The sequence below is a fragment of the Salmo salar genome, chromosome 03 (assembly GCF_965601325.2).
Source record: "Salmo salar chromosome 03, fSalSal1, whole genome shotgun sequence".
Lineage (NCBI taxonomy): Eukaryota > Metazoa > Chordata > Actinopteri > Salmoniformes > Salmonidae > Salmo > Salmo salar.
This window is the reverse complement of record NC_138293.1, coordinates 60743671-60760755: the sequence shown is the minus strand read 5'-3', so window position 1 is coordinate 60760755 and position 17085 is coordinate 60743671. Positions and strand designations below refer to the sequence as shown.

Below are 17085 nucleotides of genomic sequence, written 5' to 3'. Positions count from 1 at the left end.
ACTGTGAGACCTTATATAGACAGGTGTTTTTCTTTCTAAATCATGTCCAAACAATTTAATTTGACCACAGGTGGAGTCCAATCAAGTTGTAGCGACATCAAGGATGATCAAAGGGAATTGGCTGCACCTGAGCGCAATTGGGAGTGTCATAGCAAAGGGGTTTGAGTACTTATGTAAATGATATATTGCTGCATTTAATTTTCAATACATTTGCAAAAATTTCAAAAACATGTTTTCACTTTGTCATTATGGGGTATTATGTGTAGATTGGCGAGGGGGAAAAAAAGAAGAAATAATCCATTTTGAATATAGGCTGTAACATCAAAATGTGGAATAAGTCCAGGGGTATGAATACTTTCTGAAGGCACTGTATGTTAAGTATGTAATCCAAAGTTGTGTGAAGATGATCAACTTTAAACACTATCAGATTTAGAGGGGCGCCTTCCTCATAGAAATAGCAGCTTTGGTCAAGATGGAATTCACAGTGAATAGTTCTAATCCATTGTTGTGGCTGGTAGAAAACAGATTCTCAGGTCAACAGAGAATAGACTAATGGGGCTATAGTGCATACAAGTTTGACAGCTTTCTATACTAGTTTAAGCATTATAGTCAATCTATAATGTTATTGTTCTCCAAGATATCTAGAAACAGAAGAAAATATAATAATAGCCAAGTATCAAGGAAATTAAGTTGTATTTTATCCAATATACAAACATTTGTAAAAACCCTAAAGTAGACAGAAAGAAATATACAGGATGTACGTTTTGAAAACAGAACACTTAAAAAAATGTAATGACTCAAATTTGAAGGGGGAAAAAAAAAAAACAGGATAACGAAGACATGGTATCTTGCTGTGACACTTTCATAGATGTAATAAGCATAACCGATTTCTCAATTCAAGTCTTTTTCATTGTAAAATGTCTTCAAGAAGACAATGGTAGTTGTATTGAGGGAGCTTGGTGTCTTGATGTTGACTACGAGCCTGCTTGGGATGCTCTTCATCAAAAGTTTTTGTAATGCAACAACCTGAAATGTAGTTGAGAAAAATTTACCAAATTATTATTCTAATATTTTGTATATTTATTCGTTTTAAAAAATACAAATAAAATACAAAATCTCCTGTAGTGTTGTTTTTTTTCTTCTTTTTTCTCCTTTCCGAGAAAAATATATACAAAAACAATAAGGAAAAACAAGAGGCTCACCTGAAGAGAGGGGCATGGCCCTTGTTGTTGGCCAGGGAGAAGAAGCCGCTGTTTGGGGAGAAGTCCAGACGGTGGGCCCTGTATATGGTTTTCCTCTGGAACATGGGGAAGTTGGAGAACACTGTGAAGCTGGGGATATGAACCTGAAATGAGAAAGGTAGACACATGGCACTTGATGACAGTGAAAGTGAGACATGGTTTTACTTCATTTTAAATAAATTCAAACTTTATTACTATCCAAGTCATGCTGCAATAAAACCTCTTATTTACAAGTGACCAGGTGTAGCTGTAATGATGACAAAGACAACATTAGGTGTGAGAGAGAGAGAGAGACTGACCAATCGGGCAGCCTCGTCGTCAGCCCTGGAGGCGATGGCCAGGATCTCGGAGGTGGGGTTGAAGCAGAGAGGTGGCGGAGGTCACCAGGTTCATGATGGCCTTCAGAGGCTTGGGGTTGTTCTGCCGTATACACTCCTCCTGGGAGTACACGTTCACCACACCTGCCGCTGACCTGAGATAATAGAAACGGTAGAAAAAGAATGTGAAAAACTTGTCTGCTACAGGTATATTATATGAAAAAATAGAATTAGGTTATTCCACGAAATGGGTGCCTTTTGCATCCCTTTAATATTTTAAGTAGAAATTGTGCAGAAATATTACATTTTAAAAGCCTGTTATATTAAATTAGGTGCCCTTTAATGTAGACCACATGGAGAATTCAATAAATCTTTTTTTTTTTTTTTTTTTAATATATGAATAAAGACTTGCTTAAGTGCCAAAAATTCTTCATTTTGACATGTCCCTCCGTCAACCATGTGTCACCTCCAGGAAGATTTTAACCCACTTAACCCAAACATTTCTTCAAGTGTCACCATCATTGTACAGCACTATTTTGTTATCCTTCCTGAAGATCATTTATTTAACGTGATTAATTTACGTCTGTCCTTCCTTATAAGATCAACCATGATAGTTTCACTATATTAAAACGAGAATTCAGTTAAAGTATTCCTTTTAAAGTATTTCCCCCCCAAAAAACATAGAACACCTAATAGTCAAATCAAAATAAAAGCAGGTGAGCTGGTTCTACTCTTTTTTTGGTCATTTTCTAGTGTTTTGTGGTGGAAAACGGAGCGGGTCGAGCATAACATGTCAACCCTGTTACCCATAGATAGACAGGCTAGAAATGTTAACAACATTTGTTTTGTGAAGCTTGCATTTAATTAACACTTCCTGTTGCACAAAACAAGATTCCATTCCCCCTGTCACGAGGAAATTTATGGCTGATTAAAGATGAAATTGTCAACCCTGTTCGTTTATTTGGCATTTAATAGGCACTTACTATAATTGTTTTATTTAAATGCTTAAAGTGGGAAAACATGTTTTTTATTAAGTTAACATTCTGTCATAAAGAGCACGTTTAACATTTGTTACCCTTCTTAAAAAAAGACACCTAATTGGTGGAACGACCCAACTATCCTGAAGGTTTTGTGGCAGAATCACGCATAAAAACTAAAAAAGGACATCTGAATCCAGACAAACAGGACAATACACAAACATCGCAATGGTTTGATCACAATCGCTGCTGAATTATATCAGCAAGCAAATGGTCGAATGAATAAATGAGCTACCCACCAACAACCTTATGTCACAAAACGATGCGAAAAATGTTGAAAACAAAATGGGTGATTCACCCGCAGGCCAGATACTGTCCGTTCTTGGATGCAGCTATGGAGGTCCCACTCACACAGCCATCATCAGTGAACCTGTTCAGGCATTTACTGCTCCTCATGTCCCATATGTACAACTCACCCTCCTCTGCAACATCACAAAGGTTTAGTACATACATGTACAGCTTTAAAAAGGTGCAATATGCAGAAATCAATCTGCCATTTATTTTTTGCTAAAATGCTAATAGTTCGCCTAATTTCAGTTTGTGACAAAACAAGCAGTGATCACCAGGGCAGTGGTCACCTTGAGTCAAAATACAAGCCAAGATCTACCGCTCAGATTTTTATTTTATTTTTTTAAAACATGACAAAAAACAAAAGCCTGAGTATGAACCATTAACCTATTAAAAACTGTTCTGTAGCAATTAGGTTTGTAGTAGGCTATATTTTGGGGCGGCAGGTAGCCTAGTGGTTAGATCGTTGGACTAGTAACCGAAAGGTCGCAAGATCAAATCCCCGAGCTGACACCTGTCGTTCTGCCCCTGAACAAGGCAGTTATCCCACCGTTAAGAGGCCGTCATTGAAAATAAGAACTTGTTCTTGACTGACATGCCTAGTTAAAAAAAAAAAGGTAAAATAAAAATAAAAAACGCCCAATACATTATCACTGCATATTGGCTATGCTTGAATTGCCCTGCCAATGTTGTTCTTCTCAGACCATTTTGAAATTATATTTCAGAATTGTAGGTATATGATCACACTGGTAACAGATCATTTGCTGTATTACTTAGGCACAGCTGAGTGAGCATAATCATTTGCTTGTATTTATTTTACTGGACTGATGACCTGCATCTGATGGTCAGTCTGAGGGGAAGGCGAGAGCAGCGGTGAGGCTTCCAGCTGATGGCGAAACTCCTTTCTGCCTCATGCACCAATTCATGTTGTTCATCCGATGGCCAGTTAGTGAAATATTACTCTATATAAAAAGAGAGACACACCGCTAATAACACTTTGCTATACTGCTTGCAGTGTGAGTGGATGTAGGGAGAATGCGCATTGACAGCGCTGAATAACAACTTCAACATGAACTTACCCATAAAAACAGCAGTGCTTTGCTATATTTCGTTGAGTCTCTCTAGTCATGGTTTTAAAAGTTTTGAAATCTCACAGTATCAACTTTGCTGTGAGCTCTAGGCTTCTTTTTACCATCTATGGCTTGAGGAAACTGTGCATACACAGTGATCTGAGCTATCTGATTGGCCAGCGGTAGGCCTGTAGGTGCACTTGATTTGGTCTTTGGGCCTGCCGGGTAAGTGGAGTTCTACCTTCAGACACATGACATTTTTCAAAATGGGAACACTTTGCCTTCCCAGTGTTAGGGCTGCTGAATCAAGTGCACCTACCACCAACAGCACAAAACAAAAAAATAGGAACACAAGGATTTATCGTTGTTTTTTTTACAGAAATGTTTGGTGACCGACTAGGACCACTGATGTAGAGAATCATTGTACCATCTCTGTTAAATATATTTTCCTTAAACAAAAATATTGTTTGAAGCTTGTGTACAAAACCAAAAGTAAAAGACACACAAAATAACTTAATGTGAACCATAGAAATATCACACATACAACAAATCAACTGCTTCCAAAGAGAATGACAGATCTATAACTCACATTTCTATGTGAATTTGGTCAGGTCGCCCAAAAAGTCACATATTGCAGCTTTAACTAAAATCATCTACAAAGGCTTTAGGATGTGATTGGGATGCTAGGCTGTGTGTCTTTTTAGACCAGTGTAAAACCCACCAGAATTGGTGAAGACTTTGCTGCCGTCGTGGGAGAAAGCCACTCCCGCGATGTTTCCGTTGATCTTCATGCTGTTCACTACCTCCTTTGTCTGAAAAAAAAACAACAGTGAGAATATACAGACATTTATGCAATGCATGTATGCACCTGACCCAAAATGGAGTCCTATGTTTTGATCCATTTTGGATGCATGGTATACCAGGTATTTGCCATCTACAATCACCTACCTTCATTGTTAACACGTGGAGGTATCCGGAGGTGCCAGTGAGGAGGAGGGATTCTCCATCAGAGGAGACTTCAAACTCTTTCACTCTCTGTTCCCTCGCACCTGAGGTACAACCATAATTGTTACTGCACTCAATCACACAACCAGTCACTCACCCACTTCAAAAATAACAGTCTGGCTGAGAATATACAGTGATTTTATCTTTAAACCGAACACAATAATTTGCTCGGTAACAACTAGGCTTGGGCGGTATACCGTATAACAGGGTATTTGGAAATAGCCACGGGATGGTTTTCAATACCGTCAACTTTATTTTCTATACATTTGAATATTTGTAGCTACTTTTTAAGTAAATACCTGCAGTCCATTTGAGCAATACGTTAGGAGATAAAGCAGTTCCCATTCTTCATTTCCCCCGGTCACATAATATTTCATTATGAAGCTTACCGGTAATTCCCAGTCACTTGGTGTTTGGTTTCCAAGCACACTCGATCCTCCTTTTCCTGTAGTCCACAATCATCTCCTTTGTCTTGATCATGTTGAGGGAGAGGTTGTTATCCTGGCACCACACTGCCAGGTCTCTGACCTCCTCCCTATAGGCTGGCTCGTCGTTGTCGGTGATCAGGCCTACTAACGTTGTGTCGTCGGCAAATTTAATGATGGTGTTGGAGTTGTGCTTGGCCATGCAGTCATGAGTGAACAGGGAGTACACGAGGGGACTGAGCACGCCCCCCTCGAGGATCAGCATGGCGGATCTGTTGTTACCTACCCTTACCACCTGGGGGAGGCCCGTCAGGATCCAGCTGCAGAGGGAGGTGTTTAGGCCCAGGGTCCTTAGTTTAGTGATGAGGGCAATATGGTGTTGAACGCTGAGCTGTAGTCAATGAATAGCATTCTCACATTACTTTTGTCCAGGTGGGAAAGGGCAGTGAGGAGTGCAATTGAGATTGCATCATCTGTGGATCTGTTAGGGCGGTCGCGAATTGGAGTGGGTCTAGGCTATCCGGGAGGATGCTGTTGATGTGAGCCATGACCAGCCTTTCAAAGTACTGCATGGCTGCAGATGTGAGTGCTACGGGTCGGTAGTCATTTTAGGCAGGTTACCTTACTGTTCTTGGGCATAGGGACTATGGTGGTCTGCTTGAAACATGTTGGTATTACAGACTCGGACGGGGAGAGGTTGAAAATATCAGTGAAGACACTTGCCAGTTGGCCAGCGCATGCTCAGAGTTCACATCCTCGTAATCTGTCTGGCCCTGCGGCCTTGTGAATGTTGACCTGTTTAAAGGTCTTACTCACATCGGCTGCGGAGAGCGTGATCACCACCCCTTGTCTGACCGGATGCAGCTGTTCCATCTTGCCGATGCACGGAAAACCCAGCCAGCTGTATGTTATCCATGTCGTCGTTCAGCCACGACTTGTGAAACATAAGATATTACAGTTTTTAATGTCCCGTTGGTAGGATAATCTTGATCGAAGTTTATTATCCAATAATTGATTCTTACAAGGCACCCCGACCTACAGTACCAGTCAAAAGTTGACACACCTATTCAATCAAGGGTTTTTCTTTATTTTTACTATTATCAACATAGTTGAATAGAGAAGACATCAAAACTATAAAATAACATATGGAATCATGTAGGAACCAAAAAATGGTAAACAAATCAAAATATATTTTCGATTCTTCAAAGTAGCCACCCTTTGCCTTTGACAGCTTTGCACACTCTTGGCATTCTCTCAACCAGCTTCACCTGGAATGCTTTTCCAACAGTATTGACGGAGATACCACATATGCTGAGCACATGTTGGCTGCTTTTCCTTCACTCTGCGGTCCAAATCATCCCAAACCATCTCAATTGGGTTGAGGTCGGGTAATTGTGGAGGCCAGGTCATCTGATCCAGCACTCCATCACTCTCCTTCTTGGTCAAATAGCCCTGACACAGCCTGAAGGTGTGTTGGGTTATTGTCCTGTTGAAAAACAAATGATAGTCCCACTAAGCGCCAACCAGATGGGAATGGCGTATCACTGCAGAATGCTGTGGTAGCCATGCTGGTTAAGTGTGCCTTGAAATCTAAATAAAATCACTGACAGTATCACCAGCAAAGCACCGCCACACCACCTCCTCCATGCTTCACGGTGGGAACCACACATGCAGAGATCATCCGTTCACCTACTCTGTGACTCAAAGACACAGCGGTTGGAACCAATAATCTCAAATTTGGACTCAGACCAAAGGACAGATTTCCCCCGGTCTAATGTCCATTGCTCGTGTTTCTTGGCCCAAGCAAGTCTCTTGTTAATATTGGTGTCCTTTAGTAGTGGTTTCTTTGCAGTAATTTGACCAGGAAGGCATGATTCACACAGTCTCCTCTGAACAGTTGATGTTGAGATGTGTCTGTTACTTGAATTCTGTGAGGTATAATTTATTGGGCTGCAATCTAAGGTGCAGTTAACTCTAATGAACTTATCCTCTGCAGCAGAGGTAACTCTGGGTCTTCCTGTCCTGTGGCGGTCCTCATGAGAGCCAGTTTCATCATAGCGCTTGATGTTTTTTGCGACTGCACTTGAAGAAACATTCAAAGTTCTTGACATTTTCCGGATTGACTGACCTTCACGTCTTAAAGTAATGATGGACTATCATTTCTCTTTGATTATTCTTGTCATAATATGGACTTGGTCTTTCACTAAATAGGTCTCTCTTCTGTATACAACCCCTACCTTGTCACAACACAACTGATTGGCTCAAACGGATTAAGGAAAGAAATTCCACAAATTAACAAGGCACACCTGTTAATTGAAATGCATTCTAGGTGACTATCTCACAAAGCTGGTTGAGAGAATGCCAAGAGTGTGCAAAGCTGTCATCAAGACAAAGGGTGGCTATTTCAAAGAATCTCAAATATAAAATATACTGCTCAAAAAAATAAAGGGAACACTTAAACAACACATCCTAGATCTGAATGAAAGAAATAATCTTATTAAATACTTTTTTCTTTACATAGTTGAATGTGCTGACAACAAAATCACACAAAAATAATCCAATTTATCAACCCATGGAGGTCTGGATTTGGAGTCACACTCAAAATTAAAGTGGAAAACCACACTACAGGCTGATCCAACATTGATGTAATGTCCTTAAAACAAGTCAAAATGAGGTTCAGTAGTGTGTGTGGCCTCCACGTGCCTGTATGACCTCCCTACAACGCCTGGGCATGCTCCTGATGAGGTGACGGATGGTCTCCTGAGGGATCTCCTCCCAGACCTGGACTAAAGCATCCGCCAACTCCTGGACAGTCTGTGGTGCAACGTGGCGTTGGTGGATGGAGCGAGACATGATGTCCCAGATGTGCTCAATTGGATTCAGGTCTGGGGAACGGGCGGGCCAGTCCATAGCATCAATGCCTTCCTCTTGCAGGAACTTCTGACACACTCCAGCCACATGAGGTCTAGCATTGTCTTGCATTAGGAGGAACCCAGGGCCAACCGCACCAGCATATGGTCTCACAAGGGGTCTGAGGATCTCATCTCGGTACCTAATGGCAGTCAGGCTACCTCTGGCGAGCACATGGAGGGCTGTGCGGCCCCCCAAAGAAATGCCACCCCACCCCATGACTGACCCACCGCCAAACCGGTCATGCTGGAGGATGTTGCAGGCAGCAGAACGTTCTCCACAGCGTCTCCAGACTCTGTCACGTCTGTCACGTGCTCAGTGTGAACATGCTTTCATCTGTGAAGAGCACAGGGTGCCAGTGGCGAATTTGCCAATCTTCGTGTTCTCTGGCAAATGCCAAACGTCCTGCACGTTGTTGGGCTGTAAGCACAACCCCCACCTGTGGACGTCGGGCCCTCATACCACCCTCATGGAGTCTGTTTCTGACCGTTTGAGCAGACACATGCACATTTGTGGCCTGCTGGAGGTCATTTTGCAGGGCTCTGGCAGTGCTTCTCCTGCTCCTCCTTGCACAAAGGCGGAGGTAGCGGTCCTGCTGCTGGGTTGTTGCCCTCCTACGGCCTCCTCCACGTCTCCTGATGTACTGGCCTGTCTCCTGGTAGCGCCTCCATGCTCTGGACACTACGCTGACAGACACAGCAAACCTTCTTGCCACAGCTCGCATTGATGTGCCATCCTGGATGAGCTGCACTACCTGAGCCACTTGTGTGGGTTGTAGACTCCGTCTCATGCTACCACTAGAGTGAAAGCACCGCCAGCATTCAAAAGTGACCAAAACATCAGCCAGGAAGCATAGGAACTGAGAAGTGGTCTGTGGTCCCCACCTGCAGAACCACTCCTTTATTGGGAGTGTCTTGCTAATTGCCTATAATTTCCACCTGTTGTCTATTCCATTTGCACAACAGCATGTGAAATGTATTGTCAATCAGTGTTGCTTCCTAAGTGGACAGTTTGATTTCACAGAAGTGTGATTGACTTGGAGTTACATTGTGTTGTTTAAGTGTTCCCTTTATTTTTTTGAGCAGTGTATATATCCGGCGCCATTAAATTCCATTAAAATATATCTTATAACTATTAATTGTACTGTCTAAAATATGCTAAATACTCTGCAGTTGTACATTTAGTTCGCCAACTTACAGTAGTTATATAGCTGGTTAGCTTCTTGCAAAAAAACAAGCTTCTCCTGGTAACAGCATAGAATCCCCTCCTGGATCCCCTCCTCCCTGCTGTCTAATATTTGTTTTGTGTGCGCAGCAAATTGTGAGTAGTATTTTTTTGTATAACTTTGAACTGGGATGTCTGTCCTGCAAATAACTTAGGTCAGAGACTGTATAAAATTGTACATGTACTTGTTAGCATTGCTAACCATCGGTTTACAGAGGCTCAGTGGGATTTGTGTTCAGTGCCAGTATTGCCTTATATCCTTGGATGGCACAAGGTCGGTATGAAGGTTTGACAATCTCAGTACCGCCCAAGCCTAGTAATAAAAGGCTAAGTCCCTACCTAACAGCCTTGGGGTTAGATTACTACCTAACAGCCTTGGGGTTAGATTACTACCTAACAGCCTTGGGGTTAGATTACTAACCTAACAGCCTTGGGGTTAGATTACTAACCTAACAGCCAACGGGTTAGATTACTAACCTAACAGCCAACGGGTTAGATTACTAACCTAACAGCCAACGGGTTAGATTACTAACCTAACAGCCAACGGGTTAGATTACTAACCTAACAGCCAACGGGTTAGATTACTAACCTAACAGCCAACGGGTTAGATTACTAACCTAACAGCCAACGGGTTAGATTACTAACCTAACAGCCAACGGGTTAGATTACTAACCTAACAGCCAACGGGTTAGATTACTAACCTAACAGCCAACGGGTTAGATTACTAACCTAACAGCCAACGGGTTAGATTACTAACCTAACAGCCAACGGGTTAGATTACTAACCTAACAGCCAACGGGTTAGATTACTAACCTAACAGCCAACGGGTTAGATTACTAACCTAACAGCCAACGGGTTAGATTACTAACCTAACAGCCAACGGGTTAGATTACTAACCTAACAGCCAACGGGTTAGATTACTAACCTAACAGCCAACGGGTTAGATTACTAACCTAACAGCCAACGGGTTAGATTACTAACCTAACAGCCAACGGGTTAGATTACTAACCTAACAGCCAACGGGTTAGATTACTAACCTAACAGCCAACGGGTTAGATTACTAACCTAACAGCCAACGGGTTAGATTACTAACCTAACAGCCAACGGGTTAGATTACTAACCTAACAGCCAACGGGTTAGATTACTAACCTAACAGCCAACGGGTTAGATTACTACCTAACAGCCAACGGGTTAGATTACTAACCTAACAGCCAACGGGTTAGATTACTAACCTAACAGCCAACGGGTTAGATTACTAACCTAACAGCCAACGGGTTAGATTACTACCTAACAGCCTTGGGGTTCTAGTGACTCCATTGCTTCCTCCTCCTCACCTCTGACAGTGTGACTGGGATGACCTTGCCCTCCATCATGTCGTAGATGTAAAACAGCTTGTTCCTGAAACTGGTGGCCACCACCTGCTCCCCGTCCACGCTGAACTGGGCCTTGTGCACCGGGAACTTCTCCAGGTGAATACTCTGGACCTTAGGGTTGGTCTTCCCATCAACCTGGAGACGAAGGAGGGACATTTAGTGAGGTGGAAGGTAATTCATATTAGTACAAACTTGTCTGTCAGTGTGCGAAGCTGTCATCAAGGCAAAGGGTGGCTACTTTGGTAGTCCATTGAGAGTTAGTATTTTTGGGAGGCTTGTAGTTTGTACGGTCAAACAAAAGACCTGGAGGATATTATTAAAAGCATATAGTCCCAACTGGCCTGTTTATGACGTTCCCTATACCATGTCGAACGATGACAGCCACAAGAATGCCTGAGAGAAGACTGAAGCTGATGAGTAAAATGAATACCTGGAACAGAGAGATGGACTGGTCGAGCCCTGCTGTCATGACAACCTGGGCAGAGGGGTGGAACTGCACCGTGGTCAGCAGGTCCTCAGACGGCCGGTCGTTGTTGGCGTGTAGGCATTTCTTCATCTGCAAGAGAGTTAAATACATCCAGAATAAAATGTACTAGTATCGCATGTAAACATGACGTTGAAAATACTCCATTTTATTTAACTATGCAAGTCAGTTAAGAACAAATTCTTATTTACAATGATGGCCTACCCCGGCCAAACCTGAACAACGCTGGGCCAAATGTGTGGCGCCCTATGGGACACCCAATCACGGCCGGATGTGATACAGCCTGGATTCGAACCAGGGACTGTAGTGACACATCTTGCACTGAGATGCAGTGCCTTAGACCGCTGCGCCACTCGGGAGCCCACTATTGTGATATCGATTGCGAAAACCACATGATCTAATACTGGAAAATGTCATGGATTTGTAACTCCCAAAACTCTAAAGAACTCTGGTTAGAGTCCCCATTTGCAGTGAGAGAGAGAGCTGGTTATTTTACTCCAACTTAATATCAAATTTAGTAGTGGCGAGATGATAGGAGAACTGAACTCACCCGTATGATTCCTTTGGGAAGACAGTCGGATGAGCCCACAAAGTTGCCTGTCTTCCTCATCAGGTCGTCTCCATCCTCATCTTCATCATCAGAGTTATCTTTAGTTTTTGAAAACAGACACATCTTTCATTGAAAAGACACAAATGTATACTATATACACCAGGGATCATAAACTACATTCAGCAGCGTCTGGAGCGGATGGTCAGGGGGCCGGAACAAAATACAAATCATTTGTAGACATCAAAATGACCGCAAGAAGCCCAAACATATATACAATGTTATTAAAGCAATCATTTCAAACAGTCTATACCATGAAAAGAGTAGGTGTTCATAATGTTTTGTACACTTAGTGTGTATCTTTTATGTATGGGAATACTTTGGAACAGATTTCCAAAATTAAATCACTTGGAGCTGACTTGGGGTTTTTACATTCGTATGTTCAAAAATACTTCAGAAAACTTGGAGGGCGAAATAAAATCACAAAAATTCGGCCCGCGGCCGTCAGTTGGGGGAACCCTGCTATATACCCTCTCATCATTATATAGTAGGTAATCATCAGTGAGGGGCATCTCTCATAACATATTACATGGATCATGAAGATGTTTATTACCATAATGTGAGTTTACCTTTTTTCTTATTCTTTTTCTTGACTTTTGTCTCTGCCCAAGATGGCATTCCACCCATTGCTTTTTGGAACCTGGCAAAAATGAGTTGGAAGTGTGAGTTTGAACCACCAGATCCCAGCGGTATTTACTCCATGGCTGTGTTACTAATATCCACTTACTGTTCTTTCATCCTCTGCTGTAACTTCTGTTTGGACATCTTGGCCTCTGCGTCACTCTTGGTCAGGTCTCTACGGAACCGGTGTGTCATGTCCACTCCAAGAAACAGGAGAGAAAGGTCATGGAAGAGGTTTTGCTCATGTTACTTTCTTTCTTTCTACCTTCTGAAAATACCTCTGATCTTTTGTGAAAACTGATGCTTCCTCTCATTGTCAAAACTAAGCATGTAACGGCGTTGACAGTCATTGATCTACAAGTCATTTTGCATGCCACACAACCCCAAGCAATATCAGTAGCCTACTCAAACTGTGCGCTGCTGCTTCGCACGCTGACCAATAACGCCTCGATCACACCGATAGCGTCATTGCATTTTGGTACAGCAGAAGGTGAATGTTGAACTTTGGTTGCACACATCCAGATGATGCTGCGTACCATTTTACGCAATGACTCTGTAGGTGTGATCGGGGCTTAACAATCTGTCTACACAAAAAGCCCCCTAATCTGATAGTGGGTTGGTAGATGCCCACTAGTCTTCCTTATGGCTCAGCTCAGGTGACAAAATACACCATAGACATTTACACACAGAAGCCAGGTCGAACAGATGCAGCTCAAGAGAGGCCCAGCCCATGAGCTCCATCAGCACCAGATTTGAATTTAGAATGGAATATGAATGTGTTTATGCAACAAATGTTGTAGCATCAAATCTTACCGCAACCGATTTGTTCTTCTCATCAAACCAAATCGCTGCAAACTAAAACGTATCATTCCTGTCAGTGGTTGACTTGGGCAGAAATTCACCGGAGCAGAGTACCAGCACCTCAAATGTTCTACTGCTTGAGCTCCTGTTCATCTTATACAATATTAGCTCAAAAGTATTGTGGCGCTCCTGCACCTAAATATAAAACAGTATCGGCACCCAAAATGAGTACCGGAACCTATTTCAGTCCAAGTCAATCACTGATTTCTGTATCATACTGGAGCCCATGTATCTAGATACATATCAATTCATCTTCAAAGAGAAAGATCTCTATCCCTAGTAACTGCCCAATACAAGCAATGTTTGATTCACATATCAATGTAATTGACATTAGGGTTACATGACTACAGCTAATGTAGTAACATGAAGTGTGACGCATTGTACATGATGATGCTGAAAAGAAACAATAAGACATCGTCGTTGCAGTCCCAGGTACTAACTCGTCCTCCAGATCATCATCCTCATCCTCCCACACTGCAGTCCTGGTTGTCTGAACCTTCAGCCGTGCTTCATTCTCTACATCGGATTCGCTGGAATCGTCATCATCCAGAAGTGTGGCACCGCCATCCTCTCTGTCCTGTTGACAAGAAATGGATTTGATAAAAACTGACTGCAATGAAACTAAAAGTAAATGATGTGTGACAGACGGATATGACACTGGAGATTATTAGTCTGTACCTGGTTGTAACTAAATATTAATCAATATTGGATTTACATCTATACCATGCTGACAATGTGACAACATAATCCACTGAGAATCTTTAAGAACCTTGGCAGGCAGAATCATTCTGTATGGAATCAGAGGTGTATTCATTACGCCGACTTTTCGGATTGGAATGGCAACCGTAAAATTAAAATGAACTCCAACTTCCGTTTAAAACCTCTTCAGCGTCTCATCCCGTCACCGGGATCAAAATCCAGCGAAAAATCATATCGCCAATTAGCATTAAAAAAAAAATGATAATTTAAAAAAAATATTTATATATTTCTTTTTTATAGATACACCTCTCCTGAATCGACCCACGTCGTCCGATTTCAAAAAGGTTTTACAGGAAAAGCAAATCATTAGATTATATTAGATGAGTCCATCGTAAAAAGCAGCTTCATAGCCATTTTCCGACCAACCACTTGCATCACATATAATCAAAAAACAGCTAAATGCAGCACTAACCTTTTACAAACTTCATCAGATGGCACCCCTAGGACATCATGTTATACAATGCATGCATTCTTTTGTTCAATAAAGGTCATATTTATATATAAAAACAGCATTTTACATCTCTGTCTGAGGTTGACTACATAATTTCCCCTCAAAAGCGTCCCGGTAAACAATGCTACATTTCCCTAAATTACTATCCTATAACGATTTTTTAAATGTATATTGTCAATCTAACATTTATAGATGAATATCTCTTGAGAACACCCGTCATACCAGATTTTAAATTAACTTTACTGGGTAATCACACTTTGCGATAAAAGGAGATGCGATACTCAGAAAATTAGCTAATATACAGAGCTCGGCGCCATCTTGGAAACAATCGCATGTCACATCTCATCTTGTATAATATTGTCAATAATCGCCTACCTTTAGTTGTCTTCATCAGAAAGCATCCCAGGTCCACAACAGATGTATTTTCGGTCAAAAAGTCCATACTTCACGTTCCATTAGCCTGATGTTGGTAGCGCGTCCTATGGCTCTCTCCAAGCGCAGGGCTGAAGTTCCTGATAAAATGCGATGCTCCCGCATGTAGGTTCGTTCAAACATGTCAAACGTTGTATAACAAATCTTCAGGGCCTGTAACACCAAGAGAGCCAATAAGATTCGAGGGGGATGATGTCATGGCCTTTAAACCCGTTTCCAAAGGTGGGGGCAGACATGGCCGCCGGCGTCATAATGGTGATGGCCCATCCCCTGTGACCAATTTCAAACTAGTCTCATTCACTGAGTTTTGACTCTATAAGGCTCAAACCACTGTGAAAGGACTGGCGACATCTAGTGGAAGCAATAGGAAGTGCTCACTGAACCATTGTTAACGGTGTGATTAATAAGGAAAGATGAGAAGTCGAGTCCACAATTCAGAATTCCACTTCCTGTTTCAATCGGTCTCGGGGTTTTGACTGCCATTTGAGTTCTGTTATACTCACACACACCATTCAAACAGTTTTAGAAACTTTAGAGTGTTTTCTATCCATATATAATAAGTATATGCATGCCCTAGCTTCTGAGTTTGATTAGTAGGCCGTTGAAAATGGGAACGATTTTTTTTCAAAATGCGCTGTGGCGCCCCCTATCCTACGGTATCCTCAAGAGGTTTAAGAACCCAGCAGATTTCACGTCACGTTGAAGAGCGTTCGGAGTTGTTGCAAAACGTTTTGTAACAGACGAAACGTTAAGCTACAGAACCGGTGTAATGAATACACCCCAGATGTAACTAATGAATTCCTACCTCCACGAGCCTTTCCACAAGATCATCTTCAGCACCAAAAACAAGATATTCAATAAGTTTTACAGATGCATCTTCTACGCCTAAAACAGTCACTGCTTGGGCATTTTTGTGTCTTTTTAACACTTTTTCCTCGTAGTCAGGCTCTGGTTCAGAGACTCTCTTCGTCTATCTCCCCTTTCTAGAGTGTATACCGACTTTGTCCATGTTTATCGTTTAAACCTTAGCATATGAAACGAATTGTAAGTTATCTCAGGATACACTAGAATTTAGCAAGATTCAGTAGACCCATAGATGTGCTAGCTACCCATTTACAATAACATGCCCAATGTTTTCCACATGGGCTGGCTGCAACGCTGTGTTAGTTGTGAGCAAAGTCAAAGTGTGGCTGCACTATTTCGCAAAGTATGTGCACCGAGAAGAACTCATGGCCCACGCAACGCTCCAACGGTGTAAGTGTTTTATTAATCAGTGGTTGAGCGCGGGTTTAGCGCAAAATTCCCTATCACGTGATTCCTTTTTCTTGACCCCTGAACTCGGAATAAATTGTATTTTTTTTCTCTTTTACAAACAAACGGTCTGACAAAAATACTTGAGCCCTGTTCTCCATGGGTTATAGAATGATATTCAGCTATTGACTTTGACATTGACAAAAAGTTGAAATGTATTTTGAATTTAATGTTCCTAACTATTTCATCAATCAGTATTTATTTATGTTTTCTTTGAGAGTGTACATATTAGTGTAATCATTGGGTATGTGTGAAAGTATGTGAGAGACAGGCAAGAGACAGATACAAATGACATACAATAAAGATAAAAGACTATGCAGAGAAAAAGCATAACAATTATGTATAATGGGAACATATTATCTTCATATACAGTATTGGAAATGGGAACTTTCCTATATTTTCAAATACACAAATCTGTATTCTCTTACATTTCCCTCCTGGTACACCTCCATCCATAGGCCATAGTTGAGATAATTATTTTGTAAAAATACAAGAGATTTACTGAGGTGATCACAAATCAAACTATCAAAGGGGTGCAAGAGAGACAGAGGGATTATGTAAATTGTCAGAAGGTGCGAGGGAAAGCAGAAGCTCTAAATAGCAACTGTCAATGGCCCATTTTCAAGCCCACCCTTGGACCCCAACCAACCTCTCAGTTTCAGGCTGACC

The 17085-nt window shown here is 41.8% G+C and overlaps 1 pseudogene across 1 annotated transcript; it reads right to left on the bottom strand.

Annotated features, from left to right (window-relative positions):
• Nucleotides 1–676: 676 nt before the first annotated feature.
• LOC106600807 (U3 small nucleolar RNA-associated protein 18 homolog) lies at nucleotides 677–16435 on the bottom strand (annotated as a pseudogene). The gene is made up of 14 exons (XR_014391928.1): nucleotides 15911–16435; nucleotides 13904–14040; nucleotides 12881–12882; nucleotides 12709–12802; nucleotides 12551–12621; nucleotides 11925–12022; nucleotides 11321–11446; nucleotides 10852–11025; nucleotides 4902–5002; nucleotides 4675–4765; nucleotides 2894–3017; nucleotides 1541–1713; nucleotides 1203–1345; nucleotides 677–1026 (listed from the first exon to the last, which is right to left on the bottom strand). The product of XR_014391928.1 is annotated as a U3 small nucleolar RNA-associated protein 18 homolog (transcript).
• Nucleotides 16436–17085: the final 650 nt, after the last annotated feature.